Here is a 22,037-nt window from a genome sequence, read left to right on the forward strand (position 1 = left end):
CAACTCTGGTGACGCCACCTTTAAGAGCTGTAACACTCACTGCAAAGGTCTGTGGCTTTGCTCCTGAAGTCAGCGAGACCATGAACCCACGAGAAGGAAGAAACTCTGGACACATCTGAACATCTGAAGGAACAAATTCCAGACACACCATCTTTAAGAACTGTAACACTCACTGTGAGGGTCTGCGGCTTCATTCTTGAAGTCAGCGAGACCAAGAACCCACTGGAAGGACTAAATTCCCGACACACTGAGAGTGTGTATGTGTGATTCCCTGGGGTTCAGAAGCTTGTATTACAACTTCTTGTATTACAAGCTTCTGAACCCCAGGGAATCACATACACACTCTCAGGGTTCTTTCTACTCCATTTCTTAGATTCATTATAATTGTCTCTAAGAAGGACTCAGAGTTTTAAAAATTATTTCTCCAACGTTATGCAGAGGATTACAAAAGCAGATTTTCAGATTTTTTTAATAAGAAATTGTGATTCAAGGAGTCTAAGGTGAAGCTCAGGAATGTGTATTTTAATGATTTTCCTAGAAGAATTTGATACATATTGTCTGAGGACTAAATTTTGAGAAAAACTACCTTAGAGAAACAAAAATAACATGATCTTCCCTGGGGATAAGGATTAATTAAACCTTAAAAACATCAAAGCAAAGCAACTTCTTTCTGGGAGATTAAGAAAAGTTTATGCTTCACAGGTAGGATACTCTCACAGAAGGAAGCTGAGAAGTTCATATTGTAATTTGTAAGTGTTATTATTGGGTTTTCACACACATGTGTGAGATGTGGCTCCCCTGGACATGTTACCAGCCTGATGAGGTAAAGAGACTGTTAAAAATCTGAAGAACTCCAAGATACCATTCTTGCTAAAAGCAACACAGAAAACAAAATGCGGTTACATTTCTAGGGTACCGCAGTGGACACCCCAGCAGCTAAATAAAGGCTAAAGATAATATTTGGCAAGAACCCCTTTTCACAAAGAACTTCATAATGATTTGATATGAACATGCCCTATATTAGTCCACTTTCATACTGCTATGAAGAAATACCTGAGACTGGGTAATTAATAAAGAAAAGACTGGGTAATTTATAAAGAACTCACAGTTCCACTTGGCTGAGGAGGCCTCACAATCATGGCAGAGGCAAAGGAGGAGCAAAGGCACATTTTACATGGTGGCAGGCAAGAGAGCATGTGCAGGGGAACTGCCCTTATAAAACCGTCAGATCTCGTGAGACTTATTCACTATCATGAGAACAGCATGGGAAAAACCTATCCCCATAATTCAGTTACCTCCCATGAGGTCCCTCCCATAAACGTGTGGATTATGGGACCTTCAATTCAAGATGAGATTTGGGTGGGGACACAGAGGAACCATATCATGCCCCAATGTGACATAAAACAAGGTCAAGTGAGACAAAAAGCTCATTCATTAGTCCCAGGGCCTGCCTTGTGTTTCCAACATAATGGTCCAGGCCAAGATATGTCTTCAGATCTTTCCATCCACCTTCTGTGGACCTGTCAGGATCATAATGCTTGCTCTGTGCTTCTTGTCTTGACCTAGATCTCCATCCTTCTCTCACTCCTGAACTTTTCTACAGAGCTTTAATTCTTCAGTAATCTTTCTTACATATTCACTTGACTGTAGGATGTTCTCCCTCTCCTTGCCATACCTAAATCCTAGTTCTCCCTGAGGAAACTAATTCCTTTGTAGTCCTTTCCAGTGAACTGCTTATTCCTCCAAATGCTGTCTATCTCAGGATCAAGATCTGGAGTTATCAATGAGTTTTACCTCTATTCGCTACTTCTATGCTCTCAATTCCCTCATCCTACTTTAAAGCTTTTGTTCCTTTGAGATTCACCATCTCTAGCACTTCACGTTTTGAGTATTCCCCAACTCATCTCATTCTAGAGTTTTGATTTTTTTTTTACCCTCCCTTCTCTGAAGTGGTAGACTGATAATGCCCTTAATGTCTTCAGTGATCTCTGTATCTTTTGGTACTCACTTTACTTGACCACTTTTCAGAATTAGATATGGTTGACCATATTTTCCTTCCTGAAATTCACTCCTCTGGGCCTCTAAGTCACAGGGCTATATTTTATTATTCCAGGACCCTCACTTGGGATCATTTGATATCACCTGCCAGATGAGGGAATAAAAACAAAACAAACAAACAAAAAAACTCAATCACGTTAACTAGTTTCTTAAAGTTCCCAGTACGAATAAGAGGCATAACAGAAACGTAAATCTATGGCAAACATGGGATCTTTACCGCTACATTTTATGGACCTCCTGATTTTGAGGAGTTCTTAATTAGTTCAGTGATAAACAGAGGCCTTGGGAAGGCAGAAGGTAACATGGTGTTTCTGGAACCTGGAAATGGCAGTTGGATGTTGAAAGCAACTAGTGTTTCAGAAGATAAACCTCACTGACATCCTCCATACTATGACCTTTGAGCCTCAAGTGAGACTCTTATTACATCCCCAAAGTTTTAGTCAGATGCCTGAAATAATTATTTTTACCAAAAGAATAAAAAAAAATCGGTACAACAAATAACTTCCTGATCATGAAGCTGAATTCCTTTTACTTTAGGGCCACTTCTCTTGAGTCAACAAACATTGTCTTTGTGTTTTTTGTTGGTGTCTTCATCTAATTATGCGCCTCATGTTTTACTGTCTCCATCAAAATACATTCAACATTATTTCCCTACTCTATTGCTACTTCTGGAAAATACAAACTTGACTTTTGTGAGTATTCTGATTCAAAATTATTATGACAAATGTGTCTCCATAAAGGATTGCTAGTAACATGATTAGCTTTAAAATATGGCTGTATAAATTGTAACCTTCTTTTAAATTAAATAACACAACTGATACAATTTTTAATCTTCAAATGTTCCAATCATGTTTTTTCTTTCCTGCCACAAGAGAATATTAAGTCGATTAAAAACAGATTTTTGGCTCTATGCTGAGTAGAAACTTACCTAATAGTAACTTATTTAGTGTCCTTGTGAATACAGCTTTCTAATATGCCACCAGGGAGTAAATTCAACTTTGTGATAATTTGGATTATTAGGTATTTAAAAAATAAAACCTCAGCTAGAATTGTACTTTTAATACAAACAACATTGCTTTATGTTGTCAGCTCCCTAAGGAGAGTTACTCTTTTTTTATTGGAAGTAGTTTTTCCATTTACATAATTGATGTTCAGAAAAAGAATTTCAGATAATGATAATGTCATAAAAGGAAAGGTTATTATCTATATCTATGTAAAAATGTGATGAGAGGTACATTTTGATTTGAGGAGAATGAAAGATTGGAGCTCTGTGATGCTTTTGAGTAAAGTATATTTGATTATTTCCTTTCTTGTTTAGTCCAACCGTGGTTTAGGAGGACTCCTGCAAGAAGACAGGTGCATAAAGATATTTATCAACCAGATAAGAGTCCATTCAACCTGGAGGCTTATTTTACTTATTTATATTGCTATTGTAGAAATGCAGTTAAGTGCAAGGTCTACTGATGGAGATATCATGAAATGATAAAAAATTTATATTTGTTCTTGCTATTCTTATTATCTTTATATATAAACACATAGATAAAACACAATTTCATAACAGAAAAGGAAATTGACTTTTTTTCCACTTTTAATTCTGTATTGAAAATATCTTCATCATAAAACACACTTTGGCCCATGCAATTTGATACCTACTTGCAAATCCTTATCAGCAACATACTTTTAGATCTTTGGATCCCTAAAACTCTTACTATCAAAGACATATTCTCTCACTTAAACCTGCTTATATACATGCCTTGGTTGAGTATTAATTTTCTTTTACCTTATTTGTAAGACAGTATTAAAGAGAATCACTATATAAATCAAAGTTATTATTTTGGTAAACTGATTATTCTTTATATTGTATGCAATAGCAAAAAGAAAAATAAGCAAATATCCTCCCAATTTAAGGGAGACTGAAAATGAATCCTTAGGAAGAGAGGTGAAAAAATAATGGTTTTATTAAAATAATTTACAATCATTCATTGAAGCTGAGCTGTACCTTTTATATAAGTTTTTCTCTATAAATTTCAATGAATCCTTCTCCACATCTTCTGTGGTAAAGAAAGCATTAGTGTTGTCATTTCCATGGAAGGCAGTAAAGCCGAGCTGCTGGGATGAGTTGCCCAAGGTTACACACACGTGGTAAACAACCCAAGTCTTCTGGTTCCAACACAAAGTGTTCTTTTTATTAACCACAGCTGCAACCTCACCATTTACATTTTGGAGAATAATTGGAAATAATTGGATTATTATTGGCATATCTTACATGTACCTAGAACTCTGATTCTGCATGTTTTTCCACCTTTAAAACCAAGCAGTAAAGTATGTTCCCCTTTTCTGGGGATATTTTTGGATTAAGTAATCTTAAGAAAACAAGTATCCTAAAAAAATATGATAATAAGAATTGCTGGTTGACTTTTATTCTTGCCACAGGCAGCAGTTTGGCAGGTGCATGTAAGTCTTGATGAGACTGTCTTATTAAATTATAGGACCAATTAGTGCACCTAGATATATTTTGACTGGTTCTATACCTATGGCACCTATAAATTATAATTGGCTGGTGATGGTTGTGACTTAACTATACCTGGAACTGATAATCACATGTTATAATTTCATATAAATGATAAAAATAATTATAACTCCCAAATCTTGGTGATTGATTTAGCAATAGTCTTTTAGAAGTACCGTAATACCTTACCTAAGAGATTTTAATAATCTTGAATTGATTCAATGAGATATTTCTTCAAGTAGTTCTAAAAAATGCATAGATTTCATTATCTTTACTATGCTGTGACAAGTAAAACATTTTCCGTCCATGAGTTTTTGGAGATATGAATTCTGTCATGGAATTACAGACTGGAGTTTTATGATTGCTGAGAAAATAATCATTAAAGATAAATCTATTAAATCCTAATAAATAGACAAGTCATCTAAGCTTTAGCATCTACAGTTATGTGAGGTGGTAATGGTTCAATCTTCCACTTTTGTTAAGAAGCTGAAATGTTTTTCAAAGATATTGAATGTTAACAGCAAAAGATAAATTCTCTATGTTGACAGTGTTTCAAAAGAAGTGTCGATGTTATACTTATAGCAGGTGAATTACTCTTTAAAAATCTGTTGTCTGCATTCCTGTGTGTGGCTTCCTGATCCTCTCTAGTTTACAGCTTACAAGTATACTACCTGTCATCGTTCAGAAGGCTTGTTTCTAGTCTTCTTGGCTGAATATTCTGTGTGCCTTAAATTTTTAAGGACCAATATGGATGTGGCATAGACAGGTGATTCTCAAAGGTTAGCATTCACCAAAATTGCCTGATGGGCTTGTTGACATACAGTTGGCTACAACCTACCCCCCAGAGTATGAGACAGTAGATCTGGAGTAGGGCCTAACAAATAATATTTCCACCAAGTACTAGATGATGCCGCTGGTCTACAGCTTTTGATAACCACTGGTCTACAGTAATAGTTAATAGCTGGTTCTCTAGAGACGGACTGCCTAAATTAAAATTTATTTCTGTCACTTAATAGTTGGTTTACATTCGGTGAGCTGCTTTTAACTCTTGTGTGATTTAGCTTCCTCATCTGTACAATGAGTCTCATACTAGTACCCAGTTCATAGAACTATTCTAAGATAGTACCTGGAACAGAGTGAGCACTCAACAACAGTCAGATATTATCATTCTTTTCAGAGATCCATTTGACTCTAAGCTCATGATAGCCAATAAAAAATTATCTTATTTTTTTAAATAAACATACTGTGTTCATGGTAAGGAATACTGAATATGGGGCAGATAATACCTGGAGTAATGTATTTAACTTTTGCAAACATATTTTTAGAAAGGCTTTGATAGTCTGGAATGAGTCCAGGGAAGGTAAAGAGACTTAAAATTCTGCCACATGAGGGAGGGGTAGAGACATTTTTTGAGAAGGGAGTCTGTATTAGTGACACCCTAACTGTGTTAGAATACTCACGCACTTATCATTGCCTGAACACAGATATGCTATTCAGTGCTTTTTAAAGAATTTTTGCCTTAATATAAAAAACATTATATCAATTATATTTTTCCAAAAGAATGGCTTACTCTGTGTGTTTGTAAATTCCTTGTTATTTACTGTGTTTAAAAAAGAAATGAGCAATTTTTTATTATAAAGTTTGGAAAACTATGTCCTATCTTGCTAAGAAAGCTGAGTTAGCCTCTCTTTTAGGGACTTTCTATATCTAAAATACTCCTTGGTCTTATGAACTTGCTTTTACATTTGACCCCATAGATTATGTTTCCAAATGTCAGACTATATTTAAAGTCTATGCAATTATGATGGAGTAAAATGTGACACAAAATTTGTTAATTTTATTCAGTAAATTCTGCCTGCTTGGCCCCACAAGAAGTGGAATCTTGATTATGTCAGTCCTGTTGCTTAAATACTAGTCTGGGACTATTATACTGAGCTGTGACAAATTGGACTGTCCATAATTTCCAATCATGCCTGATTCCACTATTGTTGTATGAAGATGGACTGCACTATCTTAGTGCAACCACCTGGCTCACCACAATGCAAAGCTGCTTTTGAGGCAGAGACAACAAGAAGGCCTGCTGGCAAATAGGCTACTTGAATCAGACAGTAAAGTGAGAAGCAAGGAGTAATGGTTATGAAGGTGACTATCCTCAGGGAATATTTTTTGCTGTGAAGCATCTATCTATGAGTGTTTGGTGCATAATCCATTCAGTTTACTTAATGCTTTTGCCAAATCATGACCTCATGTTTCTGTTTCCCTCCAGACAAATGAATATATGTGAAATGACAAAACTTTAGGTGATATGTGGCATGGAGATATTAAACAATAAACTACAGTGAAATAAAAGATTTAGAAGAATCTTCAGCAAAATCACTGTTATAAAAGAAAAGGCATGGAGTTGGATAGACCTGATTTAATGCCACTTCTTTTCCTTTTTTATTTATTTATTTTTTTGAGACAGAGTTTTGCTCTTGTTGTCCAGGCTGGAGTGCAATGGCACAACCTCGGCTCACTGCAACCTCCGCCTCCTGGTTTCAAGGGATTCTCCTGCCTCAGCCTCCCAAGTAGTTGGGATTACAGGCATGTGTCACCACGCCAGGCTAATTTTGTATTTTTAGTAGAGACGGGTTTCTCCATGTTTGTCAAGCTGGTCTCAAACTCCTGACGTGAGGTGATCCGCCCACCTCAGCCTCTCAAAGTGCTGGGATTACAGGCGTGAGCCACCGCAACCGCCTAATGCCACTTCATTTACTAATTCCTGTTTGGACTTTAGCAAATTTCAGTAGGGCTTGGTTTCTTATCCATAAAATGGATAATTATGCCTTAAGCTTGTTGTTGTTTTGTTTGTAAACTGCGGGGAAAGATCTCCATGAACTAGGGAATGACATGTCCTCTTTGATAAGCAGACTTTTTACATCCAGTTATACAAGTCAAGTTATACAAAGCATAACTTGACAGTCACATGTAGTAAAAGACAGAATGGCTTATAAACATGCAACGCTTTTCTTGAATCTTAATTGAATGCATTTAGCATCTAAGGAAAGAAAAAGTCTTTGGACTTGTTCTAAGGAAAACACATGGACACTCAGGTACTGTTCAGGAACCAGGAAGTGAAATACAATACAACATCAACATCGACCACTCTGTTGCCATTTTAAAACTATGCCTTTGGCTTTAAACATTAAGTGTTTTGTTGTTGTTTTAATTCAATGTTCAACAAATACAAATCTGTGGAAAATTATCTTTCCTGTTTAAGACCAGTTATCTGAGAGAGTTCCAGTCTCTATTATGGTTATATTTGTCATTATAAATTGAGGCTTGTGGATTTGGTTAGTGAAAGGCAACCTGAGAGACTAATTCCCTCGCAGTGTGTATTAAAAGATTTCTGAGCCTGCATGGATGAGAGCCAAACCTTGCATACTCACCAGCATGATCCATTTTACCCTACGAGACCTTTTGGGAGACAGCCGGCCAGTTTGTTTTGGAAGTAAATGCCCCCTGGACACCAACTTTACTGCATGCAGAAATTTTGAAACATCTTAATCTCCCTTGTTGTGAAGTTTTCAGATTTAGAGGCAATGTAAGGGAATTGACTATAACTTAATGGACAAGTCTTTACTAAATGTAACACATAATTAGATGTAGACTTCTGAATTCAAAATAGGTATTCTGAAAACCTATTGTATCTGGGATGTGTTATTGAATGAGTAATTCAGTGTGAGTTACGAACGGACTGTAAAAATGTATTTGTTAAATGGTGAGCATATCATAATAAAAAGTAGACCATATTTACGGAATGCACCGTGTATGTCAGGCATTATATATGACCTTTTTTTCTTTGGAGACGGAGTCTCGCTCTGTCGCCCAGGCTGGAGTGCAGCGGCGCGATCTCGGCTCACTGCAATGCAACCTCCGCCTCCCGGGTTCACACCATTCTCCTGCCTCAGTCTCCCTAGTAGCTGGGACTGCAGGTGCCTGCCACCACGCCCGGCTGATTTTTCGTATTTTTACTAGAGATAGGGTTTCACTGTGTTAGCCCGGATGGTCTCAATCTCCTGACCTTGTGATCTGCCCGCCTTGGCCTCCCAAAGTGCTGGGATTACAGGCGTGAGCCACCACGCCCGGCCATATATGACCTCTTAACCCTCAAAACATCCCTTGGAAGGAAGTTATCTTAGTCTCCCTTTAGGTAGCTGGGTCATAGTAAGGTGAAAATAACTCTCACAAGTTTCACAGCTGTTGAGTGCTTTGCCCAGAGAGTCTGGCAGAGACCCTGTGCTGAAAATACTCTGGAATACTGTGGTATGTTAGACGATGTTGCAGAGATACAACTTGTTTCTTCCCAACATCTATCATACCACTTTTGCATGCTAAGAGGACATCTGTAAGATTGAGAATGCAAACAAAGAAACAAAAAACCCAAAAACAACTTAACTGTAATCTCCCTTTTTCCTTAGGTGTAACTTTTCTCCTTAGGTGTGACTAAATTCTGACTATGATAATAAAAGTTGTAAAGCTGGAATTCAGGAATGTCACATTAAAGGAAGAATAGGTAGTTTTTGAAATAATTGTATTATGTGTTTTGTTACTCTTCATCTTCTTTCCCTTTTGGTGGTAATGTAGGTATAAAGTTTGGAGCCCCAGCAATCATTTTGGATCTTGGGATGACCTCAAGGATGGAAGTCACATGCTAGTATGCTTATGCGGATAGAGAGTTGGTCTCTGATGAAATGCAAGCTGCAGTATCAAGTTTGGACATTTTTCATCTGGACCACTTTTTATTTGATGTAAACCCTTGTGCATTTAAGCCAGTTACATTTTGAATTTTCTGTTATAGGTAATCAAATACAATCCTAACAGCTAACAAGAAAGAGAAGGCAGCAGTAAGAGAGAGAATATTTTTAACCATGTTTTTATATTAAAAATGGAAATGGGCAGCAGTGGTGAGCTTTTTCATATCCCTCCGCTTCACTCATCTTTATCTTCTTTCATGGGTATCTCTGTCTTAATGCGACTTATGAGTTTGCTAGCACTTCAGCCTAGTTTCATAAAGGCAGGATGAACCTGCTGTGGGATTTTAAATGATGTAACCGATAATGTCCCCTAAATGGAAAACTTGTGAAAATGAGAGGAAATTCTATGAATAACTATAATTGTCTAAAGGGTGTAAGCCAGGGCTGCTCTAGATATACCTGGATGTCAAGTCACCCTAGGTTTAATGATAGAAAGACTGAAGAAAAAGAGGAAAAGAAAGAAAGGTACTGTAATAGACGTGGACTAGAGAAATAGAGAATGACTGATTTTTAAAAATACATCTGATTTCTATTCTAAGGTGCTGCGCCGTTTCGTGAATCGTAAGTGTAATAAAGATTAGATACTGATAATGGTGCTTGCTATGATTATTATTACAAGGATGATCCCAATCATGATCTATAAAGCCTGTTCAGCATGAACACCAGGTTTCAAAGGGAGCTGATGAAAAAACAAGACCTAAAAGGAATCTCAGATTTCTGCCAATCCTTTGCAGGAACAATGCATCAGGGGCTGATAGAAATAAGTAAGTCTGCTAGTTACAATTTCTTTTCCCAGAAAACCATAGGCGATCTAGGTAAGCTTTAAATAGACATGAAATTCTAGTTGATGTTCAGACCTTCTATGACCGCTAGAATTTGGAGTTTCAGATTTTTATGGCTAAAACGTGGGGTTTTCTCCGTGGTTGACAATAGCATATACTTAAGCAACAACATGAACAAACATACCTGTTTTTCTCTGAATCCTCCTGAATTAATGCTGAACAACCACCGAGGCAGAAAATAGGAGCAGATACATATGAAGAAGAATTCTTAGAGTATTAGAAGAGTATGGTGATACAGCAGTTTCTTGAGGGTGGACTTAAAAACAATAACGAGAAACCCAGTGGGAATGAGAAAAAATAATAGACTGGTTAATGACAGAGCTAACTAAAGAACAACAACAACAAAAAGAAAAACAAATAAATGTAGCCATTATATCAAAGGACAGAGAACCACAATATAAAAACTAAATGGGGAAAAAACTAGTAATAAAATGTCTCCTCTCAGATGGGCACAAGCTCATGATAGAAAGTCAGTAAAATTTTTTGAGTGTATTGTAATTGATGATTCAGAGCAAGAAAAAAAAAAGGCTTTTTCTTCCCTAGTCTTCTAAATGAATCTTTCCATTGTGATCTCAACAAAAGGCCAAAATAATTAAAAAGGAGTAAGTTATGTGTGCATAACAACCGTGGAAAAACAGGTACCCAACAATGAAGAAAAGCAATGCAACTGAGAACAATAGTGCTTTCAGGATAAATGGCTTCCCAGAAGCTTAATTTCCAATGAGAAAAAAATGTTCTGAAAATTGTACCCAGGCTGTCACAGAACACAACATTTAGATGGTCTGTTATTCTGGGGAGATTAGCCATAGATAAAGAGAAACCTATTTTCAACTTTTAATTTTTCTCCCTGTCACAATGTGCTTTCTGGCTTATTTTGTTTGGCTTTAAGTGAGACAAAAATATTCTTCTACTTATAAATAACATACTGGTGGCAGGTGATTGAACTCCAACCTAGACATATATTGCTGAGAGAAATGAACAAAAGCACTTGTGGAAAGGAGAAAAGCAGAAATTAAGTTTACTATTTTATATGTTGCTTTTTCAAATTTTTAATCCTTAGCTTTTAAATTATCAAGAAATACATAATGTTAGAAAGGATAACAACGTCTAAAGTCACTTATTAAAAAAATCCTTTTAAATAGCTTTCTGGATAGTAAAACGAGCCAAATTTATTTTTAACTATTTCACTTATAAATTTTAGGGGTTTTTGTTACTCACAACAGATAAATCTATACACCACCACTTGCTCCCAATAAATTTTTTCAGTTTTCTTTTTTTTTGGATTATTTTTGTTATATTTCATGTACTAATTGATACATATGAAAGAGAAGAAGTTGTATATGTAACAGAACACAATTTTTAAAATGAATATCAAACCAGTACCCAACCTAAGAGCCAGAATTATTGTATTTCCCCGAGTGTTCTTCATTCCCCAGCTCCATGAACAGATAATCACTGTCCTAGATTTCATGTTTTAATCTTGTACTATTTCTGAAAAACACAATTTTATTGCATATATGTTTTTTCTCTATGTAAAACATTATTAGTTTTGCTTGCTCTTAATTTGTATAGAAATTGAATCACACTTCATTTGGTCTTCTAAATTAGGTTTTTTTTTTGCTCTGTATTGCAAAGAATCACATGCATTGTATGTAGCTGTAGAACCTTCCTTTTCACTGCTATGAAATCCCATCACATACACAGAGTGCAATGTGTTAATTTTTCCGTTGAATAATATTTTTGTTTTTGTTTTTATTTGTTATGAACAAAACTGCTACGGCCATTCTTGTGCAGAACTCCATTTTCATATGCAAAACTAGATCTATATTTTTAGCGGATAAATCTAGCATTGGAAATTTATTTTAATACAGTAGGTGAATATTCAACTTGAAGGATAATTCCATCTTGTTTTCCAACATGGTTATATCAATTTATACCTTCAATAAAGGGTTTAGGAGCTCTAATTGATTTATATCATTTCCAACACTTGGTATTTTCCAATTTAATTCTGGAAATGTAATAGGTATAAAACTGTATTTCAACGCCATTTAAGTTTGCATTTCCTGATTACTAATGCAGTTGAATATTTTATCCATCTACATTTTCTTGATAATTCCTCTTTTATATGTCCATGTCTTTTGCAAATTTACACATCAGATTGTTTTCAATCTACTTGTTTTTTTTTTTTTCATTCAGAATGGTTTATTACTCACGTATTGAGCAGTGTGGCTCCCAACCAGATCCAAAAGTGGCTTGAGAAAGCCAGAAAAGGAGACTGGCTTTGGGCTTTTATGTTGGTCAGGGTGTGGCTCAGATGAGGATGCCATCCAGCAAGCCTGCCCTTTGTACGTGAACTTCCCGCCTGCTGATGCCAATGGAGGGAACACTTGGACTTTCTTAGCAGCTTGCCCACATGGAGGGTAAGAGGAAAAGTGGGAGTGGTGGGGTTCAAAGTTGTCTCCAGTGAAACATCAAAATTAGAGTCAGACTCATAAGTTATAAGGTGGGAACCCAACTTCACTGTATCCATGTGGTTAGCCAATTGCCTTTGTGCCATTCACTGCATAGTCCTTTCTTTCCCCAGGGTTCTGAATAGAATATCTCTGTTCTACACCAAGTTTTATGTCTGAGTGGGTCTGTTTTTGTAACATTTTTAAAATTTGTTCATGCTGGTGCCATTGGATTCACTATTATCTAAATTATAATAAATATTGATATTAGGTAGGGTAAGTTCCTACCAACATTTTTTTCTTCTTCATCAATACTTTGTTTACTATTTGCCCTTACTCTTTCATGCAAATTTTAGAATCAGTTTGTCAAGTTATGTGGATGAAAAAAGCTTTTGTTTTTATATTACATCAAATTTATGAATCAGTTTTGGGAAAATTGGCATACATAAAACATTGAGATAGCTTATCTAATTAACAGGCATAAAGTTTCACATGAGCAAGTTGCATAAGCTCTAGAGATCTTCCAATGTACAGCTATTGTACCTATAGTTAACAATACTGTATTGTATACTTAAAAATTTAACAGGGTAGATTTCAGGTTAAGTGTTTTACAACAATAAACTTTTTAATTAATTAATTTATTTATTATTATACTTTAAGTTTTAGGGTACATATGCACAATGTGCAGGTTAGTTACATATGTATACATGTGCCATGCTGGTGCCCTGCACCCACTAACTCGTCATCTAGCATTAGGTAAAGCTCCCAATGCTATCCCTCCCCCATACCCCCACCCCACAACAGTCCCCAGAGTGTGATGTTCCCCTTCCTGTGTCCATGTGTTCTCATTGTTCAATTCCCATCTATGAGTGAGAATATGTGGTGTTTGGTTTTTTGTTCTTGCGATAGTTTACTGAGAATGATGATTTCCAATTTCATCCATGTCCCTAAAAAGGACATGAACTCATCATTTTTTATGGCTGCATAGTATTCCATGGTGTATATGTGCCACATTTTCTTAATCCAGTCTATCATTGTTGGACATTTAGGTTGGTTCCACGTCTTTGCTATTGTGAATAATGCCGCAATAAACATACGTGTGCATGTGTCTTTATAGCAGCATGATTTATAGTCCTTTGGGTATATACCCAGTAATGGGATGGCTGGGTCAAATGGTATTTCTAGTTCTAGATCCCTGAGGAATCGCCACACTGACTTCCACAATGGTTGAACTAGTTTACAGTCCCACCAACAGTGTAAAAGTGTTCCTGTTTCTCCACATCCTCTCTAGCACCTGTTGTTTCCTGACTGTTTAATGATTGCCATTCTAACTGGTGTGAGATGGTATCTCATTGTGGTTTTGATTTGCGTTTCTCTGATGGCCAGTGATGGTGAGCATTTTTTCATGTGTTTTTTGGCTGCATAAATGTCTTCTTTTGAGAAGTGTCGGTTCATATCCTTCGCCCACTTTTTGATGGGATTGTTTGTTTTTTTCTTGTAAATTTGTTTGAGTTCATTGTAGATTCTGGATATTAGCCCTTTGTCAGATGAGTAGGTTGCAAAAATTTTCTCCCATTTTGTAGGTTGCCTTTTCACTCTGATGGTAGTTTCTTTTGCTGTGCAGAAGCTCTTTAGTTGAATTAGATCCCATTTGTCAATTTTGGCTTTTGTTGCCATTGCTTTTGGTGTTTTAGACATGAAGTCTTTGCCCATGCCTATGTCCTGAATGGTAAAGCCTAGGTTTTCTTCTGGGTTTTTATGGTTTTAGGTCTAACGTTTAAGTCTTTAATCCATCTTGAATTGATTTTTGTATAAGGTGTAAGGAAGGGATCCAGTTTCAGCTTTCTACATATGGCTAGCCAGTTTTCCCAGCACCATTTATTACATAGGGAATCCTTTCCCCATTGCTTGTTTTTCTCAGGTTTGTGAAAGATCAGATAGTTGTAGATATGCGGCGTTATTTCTGAGGGCTCTGTTCTGTTCCATTGATCTATATCTCTGTTTTGGTACCAGTACCATGCTGTTTTGGTTACTGTAGCCTTGTAGTATAGTTTGAAGTCAGGTAGTGTGATGCCTCCAGCTTTGTTCTTTTGCCTCAGGATTGACTTGGCGATGTGGGCTCTTTTTTGGTTCCATATGAACTTTAAAGTAGTTTTTCCAATTCTGTGAAGAAAGTCATTGGTAGCTTGATGGGGATGGCATTGAATCTGTAAATTACCATGGGCAGTATGGCCATTTTCACGATATTGATTCTTCCTACCCATGAGCATGGAATGTTCTTCCATTTGTTTTTATCCTCTTTTGTTTCCTTGAGAAGTGGTTTGTAGTTCTCCTTGAAGAGGTCCTTCACATCCCTTGTAAGTTGGATTCCTAGGTATTTTATTCTCTTTGAAGCAATCGTGAATGGGAGTTCACTCATGATTTGGCTCTCTGTTTGTCTGTTGTTGGTGTATAAGAATGCTTGTGATTTTTGTACATTGATTTTGTATCCTGAGACTTTCCTGAAGTTGCTTATCAGCTTAAGGAGATTTTGGGCTGAGACAATGGGGTTTTCTAGATATACAATCATGTCATCTGCAAACAGGGACAATTTGACTTCCTCTTTTCCTAGTTGAATACCCTTTATTTCCTTCTCCTGCCTAATTGCCCTGGCCAGAACTTCCAACACTATGTTGAATAGGAGTGGTGAGAGAGGGCATCCCTGTCTTGTGCCAGTTTTCAAAGGGAATGCTTCCAGTTTTTGCCCATTCAGTATGATAGTGGCTGTGGGTTTGTCATAGATAGCTCTTATTATTTTGAGATATGTCCCATCAATACCTGGTTTATTGAGAGTTTTTAGCATGAAGGGTTGTTGAATTTTGTCAAAGGCCTTTTCTGCATCTATTGAAATAATCATGTGGTTTTTGTCTTTGGTTCTGTTTATATGCTGGATTACATTTACTGATTTGCATATATTGAACCAGGCTTGCATCCCAGGGATGAAGCCCACTTGATCATGGTGGATAAGCTTTTTGATGTGCTGCTGGATTCGGTTTGCCAGTATTTTACTGAGGATTTTTGCATCAATGTTCATCAAGGATATTGGTCTAAAATTCTCTTTTTTGGTTGTGTCTCTGCCCGGCTTTGGTATCAGGATGATGCTGGCCTCATAAAATGAGTTAGGGAGGATTACCTCTTTTTCTATTGATTGGAATAGTTTCAGAAGGAATGGTACCAGTTCCTCCTTATACCTCTGGTAGAATTCGGCTGTGAATCCATCTGGTCGTGGCCTCTTTTTGGTTGGTAAGCTATTGATTATTGCCACAATTTCAGATCCTGTTATTGGTCTATTCAGAGATTCAACTTCTTCCTGGTTTAGTCTTGGGAGGGTGTATGTGTCGAGGAATTTATCCCTTTCTTCTAGATTTTCTAGTTTATTTGCATAGAGGTGTTTGTAGTATTCTCTGATGGTAGTTTGTATTTCTGTGGGATCGGTGGTGATATCCCCTTTATCATTTTTTATTGCGTCTATTTGATTCTTCTCTCTTTTTTTCTTTATTAGTCTTGCTAGTCGTCTATCAATTCTGTTAATCCTTTCAAAAAACCAGCTCCTGGATTCGTTAATTTTTTGAAGGGTTTTTTGTGTCTCTATTTCCTTCAGTTCTGCTCTGATTTTAGTTATTTCTTACCTTTTGCTAGCTTTTGAATGTGTTTGCTCTTGCTTTTCTAGTTCTTTTAATTGTGATGTTAGGGTGTCAATTTTGGATCTTTCCTGCTTTCTCTTGTGGGCATTTAGTGCTATAAATTTCCCTCTACACACTGCTTTGAATGTGTCCCAGAGATTCTGGTATGTTGTGTCTTTGTTCTCGTTGGTTTCAAAGAACATCTTTATTTCTGCCTTCATTTCGTTATGTACCCAGTAGTCATTCAGGAGCAGGTTGTTCAGTTTCCATGTAGTTGAGTGGTTTTGAGTGAGATTCTTAATCCTGAGTTCTAGTTTGATTGCACTGTGGTCTGAGAGATAGTTTGTTATAATTTCTGTTCTTTTACATTTGCTGAGGAGAGCTTTACTTCCAAGTATGTGGTCAATTTTGGAATAGGTGTGGTGTGGTGCTGAAAAAAATGCATATTCTGTTGATTTGGGGTGGAGAGTTCTGTAGATGTCTATTAGGTCTGCTTGGTGCAGAGCTGAGTTCAATTCCTGGATATCCTTGTTGACTTTCTGTCTCTTTGGTCTGTCTAATGTTGACAGCGGAGTGTTAAAGTCTTCCGTTATTAATGTGTGGGAGTCTAAGTCTCTTTGTAGGTCACTCAGGACTTGCTTTATGAATCTGGGTGCTCCTGTATTGGGTGCATATATATTTAGGATAGTTAGCTCTTCTTGTTGAATTGATCCCTTTACCATTAAGTAATGGCCTTCTTTGTCTCTTTTGATCTTTGTTGGTTTAAAGTCTGTTTTATCAGAGACTAGGATTGCAACCCCTGCCTTTTTTTGTTTTCCATTGGCTTGGTAGATCTTCCTCCATCCTTTTATTTTGAGCCTATGTGTGTCTCTGCCCGTGAGATGGGCTTCCTGAATACAGCACACTGATGGGTCTTGACTCTTTATCCAATTTGCCAGTCTGTGTCTTTTAATTGGAGCATTTAGTCCATTTACATTTAAAGTTAATATTGTTATGTGTGAATTTGATCCTGTCATTATGATGTTAGCTGGTGATTTTGCTCGTTAGTTGATGCAGTTTCTTCCTAGTCTTGATGGTCTTTACATTTTGGCATGATTTTGCAGCAGCTGATACCGGTTGTTCCTTTCCATGTTTAGTGCTTCCTTCAGGAGCTCTTGTAGGGCAGGCCTGGTGGTGACAAAATCTCTCAGCATTTGCTCATCTGTAAAGTATTTTATTTCTCCTTCACTTATGAAGCTTATTTTGGCTGGATATGAAATTCTGGGTTGAAAATTCTTTCCTTTATGAATGTTGAATATCTGCCCCCACTCTCTTCTGGCTTGTAGAGTTTCTGCCGAGAGATCTGCTGTTAGTCTGATGGGCTTCCCTTTGAGGGTAACCCGACCTTTCTCTCTGGCTGCCCTTAACATTTTTTCCTTCATTTCAACTTTGGTGAATCTGACAATTATGTGTCTTGGTGTGGCTCTTCTCAAGGAGTATCTTTGTGGTGAACAATAAACTTAAAAAAAAAATCTATTAATATAGAAATTCTCATCTGCATGGATTTTAATATCTTCAAATAAGCTACATCACATTTTTGCACAAATTTTAATTGGCTTCTTCCTACTTATAGTTTCAGCTGCTACTATAAAAGCAACTTAAAAACTTCATTTGTACTACCTGCCGCTGTGTTTAAAAATTCATTTTTATGTATTTTCCTTAAGGCACTTGTTATAAATTATTTAACAACTCAGCAATATTGAGCTATCTTTTTATGCTTACCTCTGTTTAATAAGTGATGGAATCCTTGCCAATGAGAGACATTGGTTTTATTTGGAAGAGGGAATATAACCAGTCTTCAAGTGTTATTATTGCTCCTTGGTAGCAGAGACCTGGTGTGGGCTTTACAGATGTTATATTTTGTGTTGGATTCTTTACTTACTGTATACATACTTTTTTTTTACTCCAAAAAGTTTTTTAGAGACAGGGGTCTCACTGTGTTGTCCAGGCTGGGTTTGAACCCCTGGCCTCAAGCAATCCTGCCTCAGCCGTCTGTGTAGCTGGGATTATGGGCATGAGCCACTATGCATAGCAGTGCTTACTGTTTTAAATTACTTGCACTACTATCACACTAAAGGCAGCTGTGATAATTGTTGGTGGTTTCCTTTGATTTTCTTTTGTTATTACAAATTGCAGACTCTCTTGATTCTTGTAGTAAACTTGAGAGTTCAGAGTGAATTTTCTTGTCTTTGGTCCTACCACCCCTTTAAAATACTAATTATTTACCTCTGTAATAAAGTATCTCATACTTGAAATGCATAGAGTTTCTTCTAATATTTTATGACCAACATTTTATTAATACAACAATCCAAGTTATACCCCATTATTTTTCTGTTTTTTAGTTTTTCATGTAAGCAAATATATAATATGCAAGTCATAACAGTTTTTTTTTTTTAAATATGGCTCTCTAATTCTTAAGTCATCAATTTATTTTTCTTATCTTAGTGCACTGGCTAGGTCTTCCAGTATAATAATAAACAGAATTGGTGGCAATTATTCTTTTATGATTTTAAAAAGAATTCTACTTACATTTCATAAATAAGAATTTTGTATACTGTGATATATTAGTAGAAGTCCTTTACCCCTTTTCCAGGATAATTGTGTAACAATGTATTTTTTGGTTTGTTAATAATTTTATTATCGATGGATAATACCTTTTTCAAAGGTTTTTGTTGTTTTTAGGAAATAAGATTTAAATTGAAATTCAATTTATTTAAAGTTATAGGTCAACTTAGGTTAACTAACCTATAATGAAACAGCCTGATATGCTCTATAACTTTTAGAGAAAATAAATGGCAGTTTATTTTTTCTGGAACTGCTTTCATTTAAATTATATATTTTTTAAATTTATACATAAATTATATATAATTCATATATTTTGTATATATTTTATATAATATTTTATATATATTTTAAAATTTCTATTTTCTGACAGAAACTAATTCATTTTAAATTTCTGCTGTAGTGTTACTTTTCTTCAATTTCCTGTCTAATATTTTTTGTGACTTCCCTATTTCTTGGTTTGTCTATATTATTAAGCTTCAAAAATTTGTCTTCATTGCTCCTTTTCATCTTTAATGGTTATTTTAAATTTCATTTAAGTCTGCTTTGATTATTAGTTTCTTTGTTTTCTGTGTTTTTTTTCTGTTTCTCCAACTATTTTTTAAAGATTGATTACTTGGCTAGTCGTGGTGGCTCACACCTGTGAACCCAACACTTTGAGAAGCTACAGAGGGAGGATCCCGTGTGCTCAGGAGTTCAAGACCAGCCTGGGCAACATAGTGATATCCTGTCTCAAAAAAAAAAAAAAAAGAGTTGGATTATTTCCTTTCCCTCAAATTTGTACGTTCTTTTGTCTAATGTTTTAGTTTTTATATCTTTAAACTTCATACTTTCAATTCATTACAGCTAGGTATACACAATATTTATTTCTATTTTCAAACATGTTACCGTAATATTTTCTCACTCTGTATGCATGTCAGACCTTTCTGGTATCACTGTCTTCCTCCGGAGACATACGCTTTAGAAGTCCCTTTAGTGAAGGTCCATTTCTGCCATTTCTTGTTTTTTTCTTTATTTTAATATCCCAAAATGAGTTTATTTTACTGTCATTTATAAACAATAATTTCTTGTCAGGTTGTAAGTTAACTTAAAAAAAATCCCTTTGATGATTTCACTGTCTTCTTGCTTAATGCTTGCCATTGAAAAGTCAGTAATTTTAAGTTATATGCATTTTTTTTTTCTCCCTGGATGCCTGTAAAAAAGAAATTGTGTCTGCTTCTTCTCAGATTCAGGGATGGCACAGGCTTGGAGCTAATTTAGTCCACTTTGTGGGCAATGTCTTAATATGGGAGTTCAGGGTTATGTGGCTCAGTCAGCCCAGCTTGTCCCGGGCCTGAGGATGACTACTGATCTCGGGGCTTTTTGCATCCCCTTGAGTCTTTAAGCTCATCTTCCCCAGCTCCAGTTTCAGCCTGTTATTTGTTTAACACAGTCATTTACTTTATTGTTTCTGGTGGCTTTTTTTTTTGTAGGTGATTTTCTCACATTTCATTTACTATATATTGAAAATATTGTTACTTTAAAATCTAGGATCTAGTTGTTTGATATTGTAGAGGTTCTCAGAGTACCTACATCTCTGTACAACCAGAAGCAAATGTTCTTTCATGAATACAGTTTTATTCTAACACAGTCACATGATTAATTTATGTATTGTCTAAACACTATAATTATAGATTTAAGTAGTTGTAATATAAAGCATACGGCCTACAGAGCCTAAAATATTTACTATGTGATCCTTTACAGACAATTCTTTGCCAACCCTTGACAGTTCTACAGGACTAAAAACTAATTTACATCTGCTCCATTGTCTATGCTTAACATTTACTGCATCTTTGTATCAATTAACATGCTTTCAGTTGCACGTAATAGTCCCAATTCATGACATTTCCAGATTTAATAAACTGATTAATTCAGCAACTTACACAACATTATTAAAGACAGTTTATTTGATTTCCTGAATCATCCTCAGTGTGCTAGTCTTTGTTCTCCAGTTCATGGTAGTAAGATGGCTGCTAGATGATCATGCAGACACAGTAGGAAGAGATCATTTCCTAATGTTAATCTTTTTGTGTATCAGCCAGGAAAAGCCTTTCCTGAACACATCCCTCTGCACATTTTCCCTCACATCTAAGATAGTGTTATCTGTTCATACCTAAACCTGCCACTGGCTAGAAGAATAAGTGTCATGATTAATGTAGAAGTCAAGTTTCTGCTGCAATAATGGCATGAAGCAAACATTCCCAGTATTTCAATGGCTTCTATTGTGAAATATTTCTCCTCACAGGTCTGCAGGTCAGATAATATAGCTTTTTCTTTAGAATACAGGTCAGGCTAAGGTCCTTTCCACATTCCCTCTCTTTGAAACTGTTGCTGATTGGGTTATGCTTTTCTAATGGGGGCAGATAGGATCTCCAAGAGGGCAAATAAAACCACCCAGGCACATTTAAGGCCCTGGTAGGGCCTGGCATACATTATATCAGCCCACCTTCATTGGCCAAGGCAAGTCACACAAGTTCAGTATTAGTATAGGAAAAAAGACCTCTTAAGGGGGAAGCATAAAGTCACACGATAAAGGGTATGGTTATACAATCCTATTACAGGGAGGGATAAATGATTGAAAACCATAATCAATCTTTACGACTAGCTCAGATAAATCAAAATTTTGCTCTTGAATTGGGTAGAGGATCAAACTCCCAGAAATATTATCACTACTTGATATGATCACGAAATAAGTTTTGTTATCAAAAGATAAAGAATGGATGCAGCTTTAGTCTTCATTCGCTTCATTCCAAGTGCTGTTGCAATATTTCCCGTACCTGAGGAAACTCAAAGGGATGGCTTTAATGCTATCAGAAATCTAAGTCCTTAGAGTAAGAAAATAAATACAAAATATTCAAAAATTGCTTGTACTAAATAGCGCATATTGATAACAATAGTCAAACATAATATGCCACTATTTTCTCCACAAACAAAAGTCCCCCAAATAAATCGCATCTCTCCAGTCTTGTCACTTAGAAATAGTAACTTAAATATTTTCCATTTAAAATAGTCTAGAGACTCAAATTTCTTACTGTTGTCATCTTTCACACATGAAAACTGTTTCAATGTTTTTTTTTTCT

The 22,037-nt window shown here is 36.1% G+C and overlaps 1 long non-coding RNA gene and 1 pseudogene across 1 annotated transcript in view; one reads left to right on the forward strand and one right to left on the reverse strand.

The window, feature by feature from the left end:
- Nucleotides 1-22,037, reverse strand: part of LOC117980130 (uncharacterized) — a 98,357-nt gene that overhangs the window by 18,507 nt on the left and 57,813 nt on the right. The gene's annotated exons all lie outside the window — the stretch shown is intronic.
- On the forward strand, nucleotides 735-821 carry LOC112439760 (small nucleolar RNA U13; annotated as a pseudogene).

The sequence above is a fragment of the Pan paniscus genome, chromosome 3 (genome assembly GCF_029289425.2).
Source record: "Pan paniscus chromosome 3, NHGRI_mPanPan1-v2.0_pri, whole genome shotgun sequence".
NCBI lineage: Eukaryota > Metazoa > Chordata > Mammalia > Primates > Hominidae > Pan > Pan paniscus.